The sequence below is a fragment of the Molossus molossus genome, unplaced genomic scaffold, assembly GCF_014108415.1.
Source record: "Molossus molossus isolate mMolMol1 unplaced genomic scaffold, mMolMol1.p scaffold_m16_p_16, whole genome shotgun sequence".
Taxonomy (NCBI): Eukaryota; Metazoa; Chordata; class Mammalia; order Chiroptera; family Molossidae; genus Molossus; species Molossus molossus.
Genome location: NW_023425351.1, coordinates 37,905,117 through 37,925,657, shown reverse-complemented (window position 1 = coordinate 37,925,657; position 20,541 = coordinate 37,905,117).

The following is a 20,541-nucleotide window of genomic DNA, read 5'->3' as shown; positions in this document are numbered from 1 at the left end:
CTGCCTGCTCTGAGTTCTTTCAGCTCTGACCACCAGGTGAAGTTTCACAGCGCTCTGCGTGATTTATCCCAGCACTCTGCATGATTTATCTTCAACAGGGCTTCTCTTGGGTGCTTCTGGGTCTGTGCACCCTTGGGAAGAGCTTCCCTTAGGGCTCAAATGCCCCACAGCCCTTACTTCCCCTGGGAGATGTTCTGTGCTCAGGGAACATGACTCATAGCTACAGGAAATTCTTGGCATGCTCCCTGCATGCTGAAAGAAAATTAATGGCTCAGAAGTTGTGTTTGGTGAAGGAGAAGGACATGAGCAATGAGAGCAACGCTTCTGGCTGGAAAATACCTGCTGCTCCATGTGGAGGTCGGGCCCTGGTTCGGCAGAGTCCTGCACAGAACCGCAGGCCAGGCAGAGTTTGCACAGGGGTCTCCTGTGCTCCTCCGTCTCATTGAGCTTGAGTCTCTTCATCTGAGTCAAGTTCTCTGGACTTTTACTCTTCCGGCGGGCTTCTTGCCTTAACCTGCCTTCCTCAAAATGCTGTTCTGGGTTTATTTCTTTTCTTTCTTTCTTTCTTTCTCTCTCTCTCTCTCTCTCTCTCTCTCCTCTCTCTCTCTCTCTCTCTTCTTTCTCTCTCTCTTCTCTTCCTTCTTCTTTCTTTCTTTCTTTCTTTCTTTCTTTCTTTCTTTCTTTCTTTCTTTCTTTCTTTCTTTCTTTCTTTCTTTCTTTCTTTCTTCTTCACCCGAGGGCATTTTTCCATTTTTTGTTCAGATAGAGTGGGAGGGAGAGAGAGGAAGAGAGAGAGAGAGAGAAACATCGATGTGCAGGGACACATCGAGTGGCTGCCACCCGCACGACCAACCAGGGCCGGGGACAAACTGCAACCGAGGTATGTGCCCTTAGCGGGAACTGAACCCGGGTCTCTCTGTACCGCAGGCCGACGCTCCAACCGCTGAGCCAAACCAGCCAGGGCTGTTGTGGGTTTATTTCCTCTCTTCCTCATCAAATCATCAACCTTGTCTCGACTAGCACTGAGGAGGAGAGTAGCTGGTTATACCAAGCCTCATGTAGCCTTATAAGGGCCATGCTATTCGGAGATGGTTATCATTCACTAATTCATTTAAGATATTACTAATAATACCACACTGTGTTCTAGATTCTGGGATACATTGGCAAGCAAATAATACCGTCTCTTTACTCTGATGGAGCTTACGTGAAGATCTGTTTGTGGGGCAGGACAGACAATTAAGCAGGCACCAACAACACAAGGAGGGGCAGTGTGCATCGGAGCATTTGAGAGGAACATCTAATCACTTATAGGTGGGGTTAGGGCTCATTAATTCAGAGGAGGAAATTCTGATGGTGGAATTTCAGGCAATGCAACAAACTACCGTGGGAAAGGTTAAGGCTATGAGCCGTGCGTTCCAATCCCAGCCTTGTCCCCAACCAGCCGAGTGGCTTTAGTAAGTCAGTTTACTTCTTGACCTTGTTTCTCTTCTCAATTCAAGAGCATTGGTCTTAATGGTCTCTAAGGTCCCTATAAATGCTAAAAAATTTGGTAGGGCCTGGCTGCCTCTGATGTTTCTTTAGGAGGCTGATACTTTGTAAATTTTATTTTTTAAACTTTACTGAGGAATAATTGAACAATATAATTGTATATATTTCAAGTGTGCAATATGATTATATATAAATGATTATATATATAAATAATAATATCAAGATAATTAGCACATGCATCACCTCATGTTACTCTTTTTTGTGTGAGAATGCTTAAGATCTACTCTCAAGTAAACCATACTGTATTAACTACAGTAAGTGAGCTGTGCATTAGGTCCTCAAAACTTATTCTTATAACTGCAAATCTGTATTCCATTTTCCTCTTCCCTCAGGCCCTGGCCTCCACCATTCTATTTTCTGTATCCACAAAGTTAGTTTTTTTAGATTACATGTACAAGTATTACCATACAGTATTTGCCTGTCTTTTTCTGTTTTATTTCACTTAGCATAATACCTTACAGATTATCCATTCATTATGTTATAGCAAATGGCAAGAGTTCCTTCTTTTATGGTTGAATAATATTCCTATGTATATATGGAATATGGAATATATATATATATATCTCACAGTCACTTTATTCATTCATTTATTGAAAGACATTTAGGTTGTTTCTATATCTTGACTGTTGAGAATAATGCTTCAGTGAACATGGGTGTGAGGAGGCTCATGCTTAACCTTTTTGGGTGACAGATCCCTTTGAAAACTATTGTTTCTCCCAAGGACAGCGTTCTTAAGCCACACAGCTCTGTCAGCGTTAGGCAACACCTGGTGAATTTCCAGGCACTCTGACACAAGGCAGTAAAAGCAAGTGAAGTTGACTTTGTGGAAAGTCAAATTCAGAGGTAGGCGCACTGTAGCATCTTAGAACTAACCCCCTGGGAAATGTTTAACAGAACCCTGCCCACCTTTGTGTTGGGAGCAGTGTTGCCTTCCAGGGCTCTTGAAATTCTCTGAGGGGTTGAGGGCAGGGCAGAGGAGTCACTGAGTACAAGCACTGGTGTCTCTGTGTGTGTGTCGGGGGTGACGCAAAACCTGCCTCTGTCACAAATTGGCTGAGTGATCTTGAGCAAGTTATTTAACCTCTCTGTGCTTCAGGTTTCCCATCTGTAAATGATTGGGAATAATAATGCCACTCATATGGGGTGTTAGGAGGATTAAAAAAGGTGAACCCAGGGTCTGGAACATAATAGGAACTCAATAAACCAGAGCGACCGTCTATACTAAAGCACCCTTGTGTGTTGCTGTTCTGTCTTCTAGATCCAGGGAAAAACCTTGACAGAGACACGGAGCATGGATCTAACATTGCCACCTCCATACTGACATTATCAGCTGCAAATATAGAAAGACCCAACCCAAAATGGCTTATACAAATAAAGACATTTAATACTTCATAGCACAAGATGTCTGGAGTTGGTGGCTCTAGGACTGGTGAATTTGGAGCAGGATGGGGTTAACTATGACCTGGCCATCCATCTTCGCAGGAGTCTTTGACAATGGTCTTTTGTTGAGTCTGTCACTTTAGGGTCAGAAGATGGTTGCTGCTGCGTTAGGCATCAGGTATGGAGGGTCACCTGGCAGAAAAAGAAGGCATTTCCTTCCATGGATCTCTTTTAATTCCAATCCCATGGCTGCATGCCTCTTCCACAAACCGTCTTTCTTTTTAGTGTATAATGTATTAAATTAATAGCATCCAGTGAAATTGATGCTTTGGGAAGACACACTTGGGATAGCCTATAGCCTCCATGTCAGGAGGTCCATGTGGACCCCCCTGTGGGAAATCCAGAAGTGATAGATTTTGGTTAAAATATATCATAGAATTCACTGAACAGCTTTTTTATTTTATTTTATTTTATTTTTTAAAAAAAGGAGGGATTCCAGGAGAAAACTGTGAACCCCAGAGTTCTAGGTTTCAAACTCCTGGGATGGAGGTGGTGGTGGGAAGCGTGGTCATGGTGGCAGGGGCAGGACTTGATCTGGGTGGAGGGAGTGATGGGCATGCTCAGTCCTCGATGGGGATGTGAGAGCCTGTGACGCAGAGCCCAGGTCCTGCCAGCGCGAATGTGGCAGCTCAGAGGCCCAGCACTGGGGGTGGGGACGGGGCTGGCATGCTGGGAAGGCCTGTTTGGTTTTCACTGCGGTGAGCATCTGGATTTAATCAGCTGTCGAGTGGTTGATCAATACTAAAATGCCCACAGAAGATGTCTTTGGTTTGCCAGTTTACAGCTGGGTGAGAGGTGCATGTGTTTTGCCACCCTGGGGCATGGCCTTTCATCACAGGGGTTTTGTTTTTCATTCCAGAGATTGGCTGGAAGTTGGCTTTCCAGGGGATAACATTTTTTTTTTTTTTAACTTTGAATCAAGTGTTTCTTTTCAAACAAGTGCCTCCTCATGGCCAGGATTTCTCTCCTCTTGCCAACGGAACAACTTCTCCCAGGGTTTCTGACAGGCCCTCCTGTAAGCGTTGGAGATGATTCACTGGAGGGTCTGGCTCCAGGGCCAGGAGTTGGGGGGTGTATGTGATGAGGGGAGCTGAGCTGGCAGCTTCTAGGCAACAGGCCAGGCTTCACCCCTGTGTGGGCAAGGGCCTCTGTCTTGTTTTTTCCCCAAATACCTTGTGTGTGTGTGTGTGTGTGTGTGTGTGTGTGTGTGTAGCCGAGAGGGGCCTAATTGTCCAAGAATGTGATATTTCTCACTAGTCTTCCTGTCAGTGTTTTCTAGGGGGTGCACAGGTATAATGCTGCATGCTGTGGGGACACTGAGAGGCAGAAGACGAAACCCCTGCCCTCCAGAATGGAATGATCTGGTTCGGAAGACAAGACATACACGTCTACAGTAAACTGACCAGACTTAGAGCAAGAGTCATCCCCTGTTGAAACATACTTAACTGATGCAAGGCCTGCAACTTGGAAGGGAGGCCGAGCTCACTGTGGTTACCGGGGAGTGTCAAGGTGGAACAAGGAGGGCTCCGTGGAGGGACCAGCTATGCTGGGCTTTAAGGACTATGGAACTTGGACAGGTGGATGTTAGTAATAGTAATGATGGCAGCCACTTAGTGAGCTCTCACATGTACCAGCATTCTGCCAAGCATCTATTTATGTATCTATTGAATGGGTGAGAAAACTAGTTCAGTGAAATTAAGAAACATGTCCAAAGTCACACAACTGGTAAGAGGGGGCTCTAGGATTTGAACAGAAGTAAGTATATCGCCAAAGTTTCTATTGTTATCTTATGAGGTTGGTTCCCCATGAAGCTCCTATGTTTCTACCTGTCTTGTGAGTAGGCACTGGTTACTCTTTGTTTGGTACTATCTTTTCAATGATGTTTGTACAGCAAACAGTTTTGGAAGCTAGCAATGATGTCTCCTTCCAGAACATGAGGTAGGCATGCTCACTGCTCACTGTGAAATATTCAGGTTCCCTAAGTGCTGGGTTCCTCTCCTGTGGTGCCATCTCTGTGTGAGCAAGTGGCCCTCTGCACGTTGCCCTGTGGGAACTGGAGCTTGGGCAACCAGTGCTGAATATTCTGATGCTCAGGCCACTTGCTGCACCATGAGTCATAGTCCTTTGTCGCTAACGGAGGAGTCTTGTGTCTTCTGCCAGCATCCGTGAGGCTCTGGTAGACTCAGTAGTTAGACTGCAAGTAGGACGAACTCTCAGACCCTTCATAGTTCTTGACAGTGGTGCGTGTGTGTGTGTGTGTGTGTGTGTGTGTGTGTGTGCACGCACGCGCTCGCCCATGAGCCTGGTATGGGAGTAAGGGAGGGCACCAGGCAGAACTTTGCAGGGCAAGCTGTGGAGGCAGGAAATGGAAGCCTTTGTTGAGGACCAGTATGTGTGTGGGTTTGCCCAGCGTGGAGAGTTTGTGTGAGGGAGCAGTGAGAGACAAAGCTGAAGGAATAAATACAGACAGCTTGTGAACTCCCTGCAAACTAAAAACATGAGCATATGAGGAAAATCTGCCAGAGACAAGCTGGGTGCCTGGGAATATTTCTTCAGGATTACCTGGGAGTGAATTTAGTGCAGCCCAACACCAGTCACTGACAGCCTACTCCAAGCACCTGGGTGCAAGGACTCCGTCAGCCCATCCCCAGGCCCCCTTCGCAGCTGCCTCATGGTTTGCGACGCCCAGGCCCTGATTGTCCCCTCTTCCCGCTGGCCCGCCCACTCCCCTGTTCCCATACAGGCTTCAGCTCCCAGCTCCTGGTGCAGGCTGGTGTTGAAAACGGTCTGCTTTGCCCAGGCTGCTGGGTTGTCTGAACTGTGGCTGAGGATGGCGGCCGCCCGGCACCTTCCTTTGTCAGCCTGTCCCCTGCCCATCTGATTCCTTTCAGCCTTCCCCACCCTCCTTCACAGACCCACTGAGGCCGGCTATTCTCCGTGCCTGCCTGGTTCGCGTGCAACCTGCCAGCGTCACTTAGCAATGCTGGGGTGGGCAGTGACCACGACGAAGAAGCCCTCGCGGGGCTGGCCTCCAGGCGGAGCGGGAGATAGTTAGGGCTATTGTACTGCCGCCACCAAGGCACAGCTTCCTCACCCTCCGAATGTGTCTTCCCTGCCCCTTCTTCCCGGTCTGCAGATGCATTCCTCCTGCCCCAACCTGCTAGGCCACGGTTCTTCACCTCAGTGGGAACACGCACTTGGTAGCTCAGTTGACTGGGAAGTTGGTGCAGAAGCCGCGGAGAGACCTGGAACAAGGAAAAGGAAGGGTTGAAGCAAAGCAGCCTTTGGGGCTACGGCTGTATCTCCTTGGCCCTCACCATTTCTATTTCTGCCTGTCCTACTTCCAGCGGCCAACGCGCATCTTTTAAAGCCCGAGGACTTGTTTCGGCTGCCAAGGCCTACTTTCCCTATTTACCCGGCAGGCTGAAAATTTCAGGGCCTTAATGTGTTCAGGAAACGGAGAGAAAGGAGTATCAGTGAGTTATGGTACAAATCAAGTGGCCTATAATATATGTGTAATTGGAGTCTGAAAGAGGATGGGGCAGAAGCATATTTGAAGAAATGGCTGCATCCTAAGTTCATTATATTAATTATAATTTATTTAATCAATTTCTATTGTTGGGTATTTAGGTTCTTTCTAATTTTATATTACTAGAAATAGAATTCTAATGAACATTTTTGTACATAAATAGTTTTATATCTATTCCTTGGGATAAATGTCTGTAAGTGTGTATGTTGGGCTAAAGAATAGAAACGCTTTAATGGCTTTGAGAATTATTTTCAGATGGCTCTGCAAAAACACTGACCCAGTTTACACTCCCACAAGCAGCCTTTGGAGGGTCTATTACCCCACACCCCCCTGCACACACACACACACACACACACACACACACACAATCTTCACCCATTTGATAGGCAGAGTGGTGTTTTTATTGTTGCAAAATTGCATTTCTTTGGTTGTCACTGAAGTTGAGCATCACTTTTATTTTCCATTTACAGAGTTCTCTGCTCATGTCCATTGCCCACTTAGGCACTGTATCCACCTTTTCCTCACTGATGTACACTCTTTCTATGTCAACTTTCATCTGTCGTATGTTTGCAAATATTTCTCTCAATTTTTCATATTGGTCTTGGGCATTGTGGATCAACTCCCATTGTGGTTTGTTTCTAATCATCTTTTGGATTGATAGCACCTGCTAAAAGATAAACTGAGGCATATTAAATATTTATAAAGTTTAATTGAGAAAAAATTAATTCAAATCGGGAAGCATCCAATCTAGCAGAGAGTAGCTCTGAGAGCTACACAAAATGAAAGACGTTTATAGGCAGAAAGGAGAAGAAACAAGGAAGTTACACTAGGCAAAAAGCAGGTGGGTTATTGCAAGGTCACTTTGGTTTTTGGGGATAGCACGGGTCTGTCAGGCCAATGACCTTAACTAGTGCTGAGCAGGCAATTCCTGGTTTAAGATTCCATTTCTGGGAGAGCCCACACTCATTAAGTTAAGACTCAGTTTGGTGACAAGAGGTTTAGCACACTTATCCATTTTGGGGGCCTGTTTTATTTATTTATTTATTTATTTTTAATTTTTTTTTTTTTTATCCTCACCCGAGGATATTTTTCCAGTTTTTGTACAGATAGAGTGGGAGGGAGAGAGAGGAAGAGAGAGAGAGAAACATCGATGTGAAGGGACACATCGAGTGGCTGCCACCCGCACAACCAACCAGGGCCGGGATCAAACTGCAACCGAAGTACGTGCCCTTAGCGGGAACCGAACCCGGGTCTCTCCGGACCGCAGGCCGACGCTCTAACCACTGAGCCAAACTGGCCAGGGCTATTTTTTAACAATAGCTATAGAATGTAGAGATAACTGTTTTTATTCATCTCTATATTTCCAGTACATAGCATGGTTGGCGAGCAACAGATGTGAAATGAATTAATGAATGAGTAAGATTCACTGAAGATGCGCAGTCACTATGGATGCCTGAATTCGGATAAAAACGTAATTTAATCCCCTGAATTCAAGCACTATGTGCTTCTTCTGGATTTGTTACAATCTGGGTTTATAGAGACCATCATCAAGTTTGGTCATTCTGGAATCCTCCCCAGCCCCAGGGCTGATTTCTTCCTGAACTGTCTCCTGACACCAGCCAGGGTCTAATTCCACGGTCTCAGGGCTCTTTACAAAGCCAAGCAGAATTATCTCTTAACAGTCTCTTCTTTAATATCCTCCATAATTAACAATGGAGAGGCTGCTGCTGGGGGAAGAACAAAACTTCCCACGGGCTGTGCTTCGGCTTGCCTGTCCTGAAGCCTTATGAAGAAGAGAAAGCCAGAAGAATATTGCCAAGACCTGGGACCAAAATTAAGGTAATTAAACAAAATCTCAGATCTTCCCAAGGAACAAACAAAACTCTCCATAAGGGACTAATTGTTAGAAAATCTGTAGGTATTTTGCAAGTCTCAGTTGCTGGTTCATATTAGCTGGGGCTGTTTTCTTTCATCGTTTCCCTTTGAACATATTGACCGTTTTTATTTGGTTCTCCCTGCCTCCCCCTTTTCTTCACGCTAATAGCCATAGTTGATTCACTTAAGATTTTAGTGAGAATCTGCAGAATACTAGGCCCCTTGTGGGGACATGAATGTGACTTGTGGCTTCGCCCTCGATGTAATGAGGATAATAGTAAATAACTTACAATGCTCCAGGCAATATACTAACAATTTTACACTCATCATTATATTTGTTTTTCACAATGACCCTAGGCAGTAGTAGTCTTATTGTTTTCACTTTACAAACAGGAAAACTGGGTACAGAGTTCCAATAACTTGCCCCAGTCACATGACCAGGATTCAAAACCACGTGTATGTGGCCTTAAAGACTGAGGTCTCAGCTGCTGCATTGTATGCCTCTCTCATGACCCACCTGGTGACTTATACAATGACATCTTAGCTATGAAATCTTAGAACATAAGTAAACCATGCAATAAAGTGTTAAATGAATACTTTAATGCAAAACTTTTAACAGATAAACCTTTAAAATTATGCCTAAATATAGGTACAGAAGGTTTTCATTTTCACTTAAATTATTTGTATATTTCATGTTTCAATTACAATTGACATTAAACATAATTGTATATTGGTTTTAGGTGTAGACTATAGTGGTTAGATATTTATATAATTTATGAAGTGATCCCCCAATAAGTCTCATATCCACCTAGCACGGTTCTTTTCCCTATGCTGTACTTCACATCCTTGTGACAATTTTTATTTTATTTATTTTATTTTTTTTTATTTTTTATCCTCACCCGAGGACATTTTTCCATTTTTTGTTCAGATAGAGCGGAAGGGAGAGAGAGGAAGAGAGAGAGAGAGAAACATCGATGTGAAGGGACACATCGAGTGGCTGCCACCCGCACGACCAACCAGGGCTGGGGACAAACTGCAACCGAGGTACATGCCCTTAGCGGGAACCGAACCCGGGTCTCTCCGGACCGCAGGCCGACGCTCCAACCGCTGAGCCAAACCAGCCAGGGCATATTTTATTTATTTATTTATTTATTTTACCTCACCTGAGGACATTTTTTTCCATTTATCTTTAGACAGATTAGGAGGGAGGAAGAGAGAGAGACAGAGACAGAGACAGAGAGAGAGAAACATCAATGCCAGAGAGACATCTTGACTGGTTGCCTCCTGCGTGACCCCAACCAGAGCTGGGGATGAACCGCAACTGAGGTACATGCCCTTGGCTGGAATCGAACCTGGGTCTCATCGGTCTGCAGGCCAACGCTCTAACTGCTAAGTCAAACTGGCCAGGGCCTGTGACTATTTTTAAACTACCAATTAGTACTTCTTAATCCCTTCCTCATTTTTTACCCAGCCTCCCAATCCCCCTTTCAACTTGGAACTGTCAGTTTGTTCTGTGTATCTATAAATCTGTCAATTTTGTTTATTTTGTTCTTTAGATTTCACATATGAGTAAAATCATACGATATTTGTCTTTTTCTGTCTGCTTATTTCACTAAGCATAATATCCTTTAGTTTGATCCATGTTGTTACAAATGGTAAGATTTCACTCTTTTTATAGTTGAGTAATACTCCATTGTATATACATACCACATCTTCTTTATCCAATACTATCATCGTTGGAGAAGATGCTTGATATAATTTCAACCTTCTTAAATTTATTGTGACTTGTTTTGTGGCCTAACATGTGATCTATCCTGGAAAATGTTCCATGTGCACTTGAATAGAATATATATATTCTACTACTTTGGGGTAAAATGCTCTAAAAATTTCAATTAAATCTATCTTGCCTAATGTGTCATTTAAAGCCACTGTTTTCTTGTTAATTTTTTGTCTGGAAGATTTATTCATTGATGTCAATGGGGTATTAAAACCTCTACTATGACTGTATTACTGTCAATCTCTCCCTTTATGTCCATCAATATTTGCTTTACATATTTAGGTGCTCCTATGTTGGGTAAATAAATGTTTATGAGAGTTTTATCATCTTGTTGAATTTATCTTTTCACCGTTATGAAATGTCCTTCCTTGTCTTTTATTATAGCCTTTGTTTTGAAATGTATTTTTTCTGATATAAGTATTGCTACCCCACTTTTTTTAAAAATTTTCATTTGCATGAAATACATTTTTTCATCACTTTACTTTCAGTCTGTTTGTGCCTTTTGATCTGAAGAGAATTTCTTGTAGACAGCATATGTATGGGTCTTATTTTCTTGTTAATTGAGCTATCGTCTGTCTCTTGATGGGATCATTTAATCCATTTATATTGAAAATAATTGTTGACAGGTATGTAGTTATTGCCATTTTATTATTTATATTTCTGTTCTTTTTTCCTCCTCCTAGAAGAAGTCCCTTTAACATTTCTTGTAATACTGGCTTGGTGATGATGAAGTCCTTTAGTTTTTTCTTGTCTGGGAAGCTCTTTACCTCTCCTTTAATTTAATTTAATTTTTTAAAAAATTTTATTAATTAATTTGTTTTTGTTACAGATGTTTCTCACCCCTCCCCCACTGATACCCTCCTCCCCTTCTCTCCTGCCCCATTCCCAGCTTTGTTGTCTGTGTTCATTGGTCATGCATACATGCATGCAAATTCTGTGGTTTATCTCTTCCCCCACAACCCCTCCCTCCTCTGAGGCTTGTAAGTCTGTTCCCCAACTCCTTTAATTTTGAATGCTAACCTTTCTGGGTATAGTAATTGTGGTTGTAGAACTTGGGTTTCCATTATTTTGAATATTTCATGCCAATCCCTTCTGGCCTGCAAAGTTTCTGTTAAGAAATCAGCTGACAGTCTTATGGAGCTCTCTTATTGGTAACTAATTGCCCTTTTCTTGCTGCCTTTAAGATTCTCTCTTTGTCTTAACATTTGGCATTTTAATTATGATGTGTCTTGGTGTAGGGCTCTCTGGGTTCATCTTGTTTGGGACTCTCTGCACTTTCTGGACTTATATGTTTATTTCCTCCAGTAGGTTCTGAAAGTTTTCAGTCATTATTTCTCCAAATAGGTTCTCGATCCTTTGCTTTCTCTGTTCTCCTTCTGGTACCCTTATATTCAAATGTTGTTATGCCTGATGTTGTCCTAGAAGCCACTTAAACTATCCCCATTTTTGGGATTCATTTTTTCTTTTTGCTATTCTGATTTGGTGTTTTTTGCTACCTTGTTTTTCAAATTGCCGATTCCATCCTCTGCTTCATCTAATCTGCTGTTGATTCCTTCTAGTGTATACACCATTTCCATTATCATATTCTTCATTTCTGACTGGTTCCTTTTTATGATTTCTGTGTCCTTTTTTATGCCTACTATCTCTTTGTTGACATTCTCACTAAGTTTCTTGAGCATCCTTATAACTATATTTTGAACTCTGTATGTGGTAGATTGCTTGCCTCCATTTAGTTTAGTTTTTCTTCTTTTTCTGGAGTTTTGTTCTTTTGTTTGGGATGTGTTTCTTTGTCTTCTCACTTTGGCTGTATCTCTGTGTTTGTTTCTATACATTAGGTAGATCTGCTCTGTCTCCCAGTCTTGGCAGGGTGGCCTTATGAAGCAAGTTTCCTTTGGGGCCCAGTAGTACAGTCTACTTAATCACCTGAGCAGGATTCCCCAGGAGTTCCCTTGTGTGGTTGCATGTGCCATACAGATATCAAAACCAGACAGGGAGCCTGGCTGGTGTGGCTCAGTGGATTGAGTATTGTTCCATGGACTGAGAGGTCCTGGTTCAATTACCAGTCAGGGCACATGCCCAGGTTGTGGGCTCAATCCCCAATAGGGAGCGTGCAGGAGGCAGTCGATTGATGTATCTCTCTCATATTGATATTTCTCTCTCTCTCTCTCTCTCTCTCTAAAAACATCAATAAAAACATATTTAAAAACAAACAAATAAAAACAGACAGGAATACCACACACACAAAAAGAAAATCACAAGCATATATCCCTGATGAACATAAATGTGAAATTTCTCAACAATTTATTAGCAAACCAAACTCAACAACATATTTAAAAGATGATACACTGCCCTGGCCAATGTGGCTTAGTTGATTGAGTTGTCCCACCCATGCACTGATAGGTGGCTAGTCGATTCCTGGTCAGGACACATGACTGGGTTGCGGGCTCAATCCCTAGTAGGGGCCATGGAGAATGCAGCTAATCAATGTTTCACTCTCATACTGATGTTTCTCTCTCTCTAAAAAAATCAATATAAAATATTTTTTTAAAATCATACACCATTACCTAGTAGAATTCACTCTGGGATGCAAGGATGGTTCAACATCTGCAAATCAATCTTTCAGATATACCACATTAACAAAATGAAGACTAAAAATTATATAATCATATTGATATATGTAGAGAAAGCATTTGACAAAATTCAATAACCATTTATGATAAAAACTCTCAACAAAGAGGGAATGTACCTCAACATAATAAAGGGCATATATACAAACTACAACTCACATCATACTTAACAGTGAAAAGCTGAAATCTTTCCATCTAAAATCATAAACAAGACAAGGATACACCCTCTTGCAATTTTAATCAACATGGTATAGAAAGTTTTCTCTACAATTATTAGGGAAGAAAAAGAAAGTCATCATCCCTGGCCAGGTGGCTCAGTTGGTTGGAGCATTGTCCCATACACCATAAGGTTGTGGGTTCAATTCCCAGTTGGGGTACATGCAGGAGGCAACCAATCAATGTTTCTCTCTCTCTAAAATCAATAAAAAATATTCTCAGGTGACAAAAAAAGAAAGAAAGTAATAAAATAAAAATTTAAATGAAAGGCATCAAATCAAAGAGGAATAAATAAAATTGTTACTATTTGCAGATGGCATAAAACTATATTTGGAAAACCCTCAATTCTCCACCAAAAAGCTTTAGAACTAATAAATTAATTCAGTAAAGTTTTAGGACACAAAATTAACACAGAGAAATCTGTGGCATTTCTATACACTAATAACAAACTATTAAAAAAATAAATTAAGAAACCAATCCTATTTCTAATTGCATAAACACACACACACACACACACACACACACACACACACACACACACACAAAACATACCGCCTAGCCGGTGTGGCTCAGTGATTAAGCATCCACCCATGTACCAAGAGGTTGCCGATTCAATTCCTGGTCAGGGTACATGCCCAGGTTGTGGGCCAAATCCCCAGTGGAGGGCATGCATAAGGGCAGCCAATCGATGTTCTCTTTCATTGATGTTTCTATCTCTCCTTCTCCCTTTCTCTCTCTAAAATCAATAAAGAAAAAAAGAATAAAATACCTAGGAATAAATTTAACCAAAGAGGTGAAAGACCTGTTCTCTAAAAACTATAAGATATTGATGAAAGAAAGCAAAGAAGACACAAGTAAATGGAGATATTTCATGCTTATGGACTGGAATAATTAATATTATTAAAATGTCCATACCAACCAAAGTAATCTACAGATTCAGTGCAATCTCTATCAAAATTTCAATGGTTTTTTTCATAGAACCAGAACAAATAATTCTAAAATTTGTATGGAACCACAAAAGAGCCTGAATAGCCAAAGTAATTTTTAGAAAGAATAAAGCATCTCAATTTCAAAGAATACTACTAAGTTATAGTAATCAAAACAGTTTGGTATTGGCATTAAAACAGACATACAGATCAGTGGAATAGAATAGAGAACCCAGAAATAAATCAACATATATACATAAAACTAATTTATGATGTAGAAATAAAAAAATATATATAGAATGGGGAAAAGACAGTCTCTTCAATAAATGATGTTGGAAAAACTGGACAGATACATACAAAAGAATAAAACTAGGTCCTTATCTTACATCTTACACAAAAATTAACACAAAATGAATTAAAGACATTAATGTAAGACCTGAAGTCATATATTACTAGAAGAAAACATAGGCAGTAAGCTCGTTGACATCAGTCTTAGCAATGTTCTTTTGATCTTACTTTTAAGGCAATGGAAACAAAAGCAAGGATAAATAAATGGGACTGCATCAAACTAAAAAGTTCTGCACAGCATCCATTAACAAAATGAAAAGGCAGCCTATTGAATGGGAGAAGATATATGAAAATCATACATCTAATAAGGACTTAATAGGCAACATATGTAAAGAACTCATACACCTTAACACCAAAAGCATAAAAACAATCCAATTGAAAAATAAGCAGAGGGCCCTGGCCGGATGGCTCAGTTGGTTGGAGCATCGTCCTGTACACCAGAGGGGTGTTGATTCAATTCCTGGTCAGGGCACATTACTTAGGTTGTGGGTTCAATCCCAGGTTGGGGAATGTGCAGTGGGAAACCGATGGATGTTTCTCTCACAGTCATGTTTCTCTCTAAAAAAATAATTAAAAACATATCCTTGGGTGAGAATTTTTTTAAAAAATGAGCAGAGGACCTGAATAGACATGTCTCCAAAGAAGACATGCAGATGGTCAGCAGACGTATGAAAAGATGCTCAACATCACTAATCATCAGGGAAATGCAAATTAGAACCATGATAAAATACAACCTCACACCTATCAGAATGGCTATCATCAATAAATCAACAGAGAACAAGTCCTGGTGAGGATGTGGAGAAAAGGGAACCCTTACAACACTGTTGGTAAGAATGTAAATTAGTGCAGCCATTATAGAAAACAGTTTGGAGATTCCTCAATAAACTAAAAATAGAAATATTATCCAGCTATTCTATCTCTGCGTGTTTATCCAAAGAAATACAAAACACCATTTGAAGAGATATATGTACCCCTATGTTCATTGTAGCAGTACTTACAATAGCCAAGACATGGGAAAAATGTCAATGTCCATTGATGAGTGAATGTATAATATATATCTATATATAATGAAATACTACTCTGCCATAAAAAAGAATGTAGTCTTGCCATTTGCAAAACCATGGATAGACCTTGAGAGCATTATGTTATGTGAAATAAATCAGATAGAGAAAGACAAAAGACAAATACTATATGATTTCACTTATATGTAGAATCTAAAAAGCAAAATAGCCCTGGCTGGTTTGGCTCAGCGGTTGGAGCGTCAGCCTGCGGACCAGAGAGTCCCGGGTTCGGTTCCCGCTAGGGGCACATACCAAAAAACAAAACAAAATAAATAAACATACAAAACAGAAACATATTCATTGATACAGAGAACAAATTGATGGTTTCTAGATGGGAAGGAGATTGAGGAGGTTGATAAAAAAAAAAAGGTGAAAGGCATTAAGAAGTACAAATTACCAGTTATACAAATAATCAAGGGGGTGGAAAAAAAAATACAGTCCATAATACTGTAATAACTATGTACAGTGTTTGGGTACTAGACTTACTTGGGATGGTTACTTCATAAGGTATATAAATGTCTAGTCATTACGTTGCACACCTGAAACTAATATAATATTATGTCAAATGTAATGGAAAAATAAATTTAGAAACAACAACAAGAACAGGGCCAGAGTGGGAGAGCATAAGCAAAGGAAGTTTTAACTGTTTTCAGTATTGGTGGCATAGTGATATTACTGTTATTATGAGACATATCAAAAGCACTCAGGAGCCTACTGGAAGAAGCCTCCTCTGGCCCAAGCACTACAATCTGAGCTTGAAAAAGATGGATAGTTGAAATTAATCAAAACCTATTAAATATATTTAAATCCAAGGTTTCTTAATTTACAAGTGTATATATTTAAATGTCATTGATAAACTTTGGAGGATGGTAGAGGAATAACATCTTGAAAACTTGCAAAGCATGGGTATAAATCAAGCATTTATCCTGCCTGTTCTGTTGGAAATGTACTACTGGGAAACCATATTGTAAAAGAGGCATAGAAGCTCTTTATATATGCATTCAAGCTGATAAATGGAAAGAAATGACAAATTCAGACCACCATTTTGATATCCTTGATGTATTAATAGCTCCTCAACATCCTTTAATATAAAAAAAGAGTGAAATCTGGATATTTTGTGTCTCCTAATGAAAGAATACATTGCCAACTTGTAACACATTATGCTAAAAATCCAATCACAAAAGATTACTTATTGTTTAATTCCTTTTATATGAAATGTCCAGAATAGGCAACTCAGTAGAGACAGAAAGTAGATTAGTAGTTGCCTCAGGATGGTGAGAGGACTGTGGGTTTGGAGGGTGATGGCTAGAGGGTACAGGGTTTTATTCTGGAATTATAAAAAATGTTCTAAAATAACTGTGGTAGTGTTTGCACTACTTTGCAAACATACTAAACCCATTGAATTGTTCACTTTAAATGGGTGAATTGTATGGGGTGTAAATTTTATCTCAATAAAGCTGTTACACAAAAGAAGAAAAAGTGAAAGAAAGGGAGAACACATCACCACCTAGTCTTATTAAAAGGCTAGAACCCAAGTCTGAGCCAGTCTATGGATCCAGATGCCTATTTGCAGGATTACAGAGGAGATGAACAGCATAAAGTGCAAGGAAAAGAAAGGGATTGTGGGGGGGGGAGGGGGTTTTATAAACAAAAAGCCTTAAAATGTTTTAAGATTATCAAGATCAAACTATAACGTTTAGGGATGCACATTTGGGTGATAAAATAATTAAGAAGCGAAGGAAACGTTGACTTATTATCACTAGGAGTGTTGAGATCAGGATGGCAAAACGAAGGAATTTCTGTGCTCATTGACTGGAATCAAACTCACGACCCTTCGGTCTGCAGGCTGATGCTGTAACTGCTAAGCCAAACAGGCCAGGGCTGTGACTTTCTTACAGTCTTTCTAATAACTTTAAAAAATTTAGTTATTTTTTATTGTTTTTTTTTTTTTTTTTTTTTTTCAGAAGTCTGCTCCAGTTTTTTTAGGCACTGTTGTCTTAAGTCTCTGTAGGTATACTGAATAAAATTATTTGTAGGTTGTTGTCTTGTTACTTAATTAGCTGTTTCCTTTGAGGTAAGATGTTTGATCAACTGGGTCCTTGTATTTTGTGCTTTTGGTTTCCCACTATTGTGTAGGTCTGTGGCCCCTGTAAATGGAAACTCTCCCTGTCAGCCTGAAACTAGTCTGTGTGGACTGGCAGCCTTTGCTATAGGGTTGATGGGCAAGGAGGCAAATGCTACCTGAGAAGGGCTGGACTCTGAGTTTGTATATTAGTCATGGTTGTTTGGCTGTGAGGGAAACTTACAGGAGAGACACGGGGTAGCATGCCAAGTCTAGGGTAAAGTGGAAGAACCAGGATCAGGCTAGGTCCGGACCCAGGACCCACAGGAACCAGAACATTTCCAGGGATTACCTCCAGGCAATAACCAAGGCTTAGGAACTGTGGATCCTGAGAAAGAAGACACCTACTGAAAAAGGCTTTTTGTGGCTAATTGGTTTCAAATTTAAAAGAAGACCCTAGCAGCCTTTTCTAAACGGGTCTCTCAAGTGAACAGTACTTCAGGGGGAAGCTGGCCCTCAGCTGTCTGCCTGCCTGCACTGTTTCTGCCATCTGAGCCAGCCCTCATAGAGGAGTTCCTGAAATTATATTTCAACCAATAGGGCTGAGACTTTCTTTGTTCAGTTGGAGCTGTGCAGCTATATCCCCATCAGCATCTTCACTGACCAATCAGAGAAGCTCCATTCTGACCAATCAGGCAGTGATTTTTGGAGCAATGAAACTGTGAGGACTAGGAGTACTCTTGTGCATGAGAATGGACGAATCAGGGGCCAGGGGCGGGAACTTCTGTCTATATAAGTCAGCTCCTCTCTAGTTCAGGAAGTGCTGTATCCCTTTTCCTTTTTACCTGGAACTGTGTTTCTCTGGCTGAAACACCAAAGGTGTCTCACCAGAGTAGGTGGAGCAGAGCAGAGCAGAGCTGTCTCGCCGGAAAGGGGCCTGGCCCTAGAGCTGCTTAGCCCCAGGATCTCATCACAGCCATGCTATTTCATAGCGGTGTTTCTTCATAATTGAGCTGTAATATCCCACAGTCTTGCAGTTGTCATAGTCATGCTATATCACAATTAAGCTGTTTGCACTGAATAAAGTTTCCTTCTTCACCACACCCCAAACTGTGGATTCCTGTTGGTGTTGAATTGGCACCAACAATCATCAGTTAACAGAACCAACAGTTTCACTAGGGTAGAAGAAAAAACTTGAGCCTCACTTAGTCTTTGTGTAAATCTGTTAGAGATGATTTGATTTGCCTCATTTGGGTCAGGTGTCTACCCCTTGGCCAAGAAAGGAAAGGCAGCTTGGCCTGCAGTTTCTTGACTGACCAGGCCAATGTAGTTTTCCAAAGCAAGATTGGGCTCTAAAAGAAAGGGGAATGAATGCAGGGCAGGCAAAATGATGGATACCCATTGCAGGTTTCAGCACATGAACCAGCAAGCTTGACCCTCCATAAAAAGATCATTCTCTCCTTTTAGTAAGTGTATCTTGTTTATTTCCAAGCAGTCCTCCAGTTAACAGCTGTTTTACAAATGTAAAGCTGGGGATGCTCCTGATTCACCAACTGTTCCAGTGATAGGCCTGATAGGCCTTCAGTTCATCGTGCTGATTTCTGCTCTACTTCCCCCTCCCACGTTGTTCCTGCTGACCTTGAACTCAAAGGCTCCAAAATGGCTTCAAGCTTAGCTACAGCTTCTTTCTTATACCTTCTGGGCTCTTGCTGCTGCTTCTCTGTTTTATCTGCGATCACAATTTTATCTACTCTCTTTATTCCCAGAAATCTAACAAATTTCTGACCCGTTGAAGGCTTTCTTTATGTGATAAAGTCCCTTTTCTTCTTTCCTGACATATCAATGTGATTTTAGTAGAAGAGAAGCTAAAGGTCTGGTTAGCCTGCCATCTTGTACCAGAAGTCTTAGTACATAGATTAATCTTGATTTCTTTGAATATTTTCATGGACAGTTGATTTTAAGGGCTTTCTTGTTCTTGAAAAATAATTCATGTTTGTTGAAAGTTAGGTGGGAAGCCCCTAGAGTTTTTCTTGCTCACGATGTAAGGAAGTCTTACTATTTATTTTATGCTCCACATTTTATCAGCGGGCACTCCACAGATCCAGGCACAAGGTGCCGTAGTTTCCCAGCTATTCTCTGCCAACTGGGCTGAGCTCATTGCTGACAGAGCTCTTCACATTCATTGTCTCCCTTGACTTTTGTGCTTGCCTGGATGCTAAATTTTAAGGAAAACTTCCCTCCCTCATCTATGAAATTCTCAAAGGAGTTCAATTTTAGCTTTAGGAAATGGAGGAAGCTTAGCATAGCTTATTAAAAACTAAAAATCAGAAGACCAAAGATTTTAGCCCTGGCCTTGGGCACTTACTAGTTTGTGACTTGCAGGAGGTCTCTGGAGTCTCGGTGTCAACGTCTGAAAAATGGGGCTAGAAATTGTCAGGACAGAAAACAGGCCTTTCTTCTTTCGTTATGATTTGTCTACAATTCATGAGAAGCACCTGGCAATTAAATGCGGAGATTGCTGGCATCTCTAAATTCAAATTGTTTTTCTACTCAACAGTAAAGAGATAAGGGCTGCTCTTTGCCCCACCCCCTCCTCCCTGCTCTTTTAGCAATTTCAGGATAATCCTCTCTGATGAATAGAAAATTCCCTTCCCTCTTTCCTTCAAACAAGTCTTCCTTTTCCAACTCTTTGTAACCCCTTCAGACCAGAATCCCCCCTTTTACACTCTCAGCAACTTTCTTTGCTCCAAAGCCTATTTTACAGGCTAGAGAATATATTGATAAGGACACCTCCCTGGAGCATCTGCCGGACTATCTCCTAGAAAACAAATAAACTGTAGCTTCTCAAGGCCACCCTAGCATCGTTTACACTTCAGCACAATCCCCTCCCTGTCCCAATTGCCCTTTACTCCCTAGAGCCCCCTCCTCCCCAAAATACAACAATTCTTTCCTTCTTCCTCGACCTTGTATTGCCAGTCAATGCATGGGTCCTTTGCCTGTTATGGGGAAAGTAATAAACTTCCTTCCTTTCCTCTCTTCTCTCTGTTGTGAATTCTTTCATAAGCCCATGATGCCAGCCAAACCCTAAAAGAAATATTGCCTTAGTTTTCTTCACCCAACTGTCAAAACGAT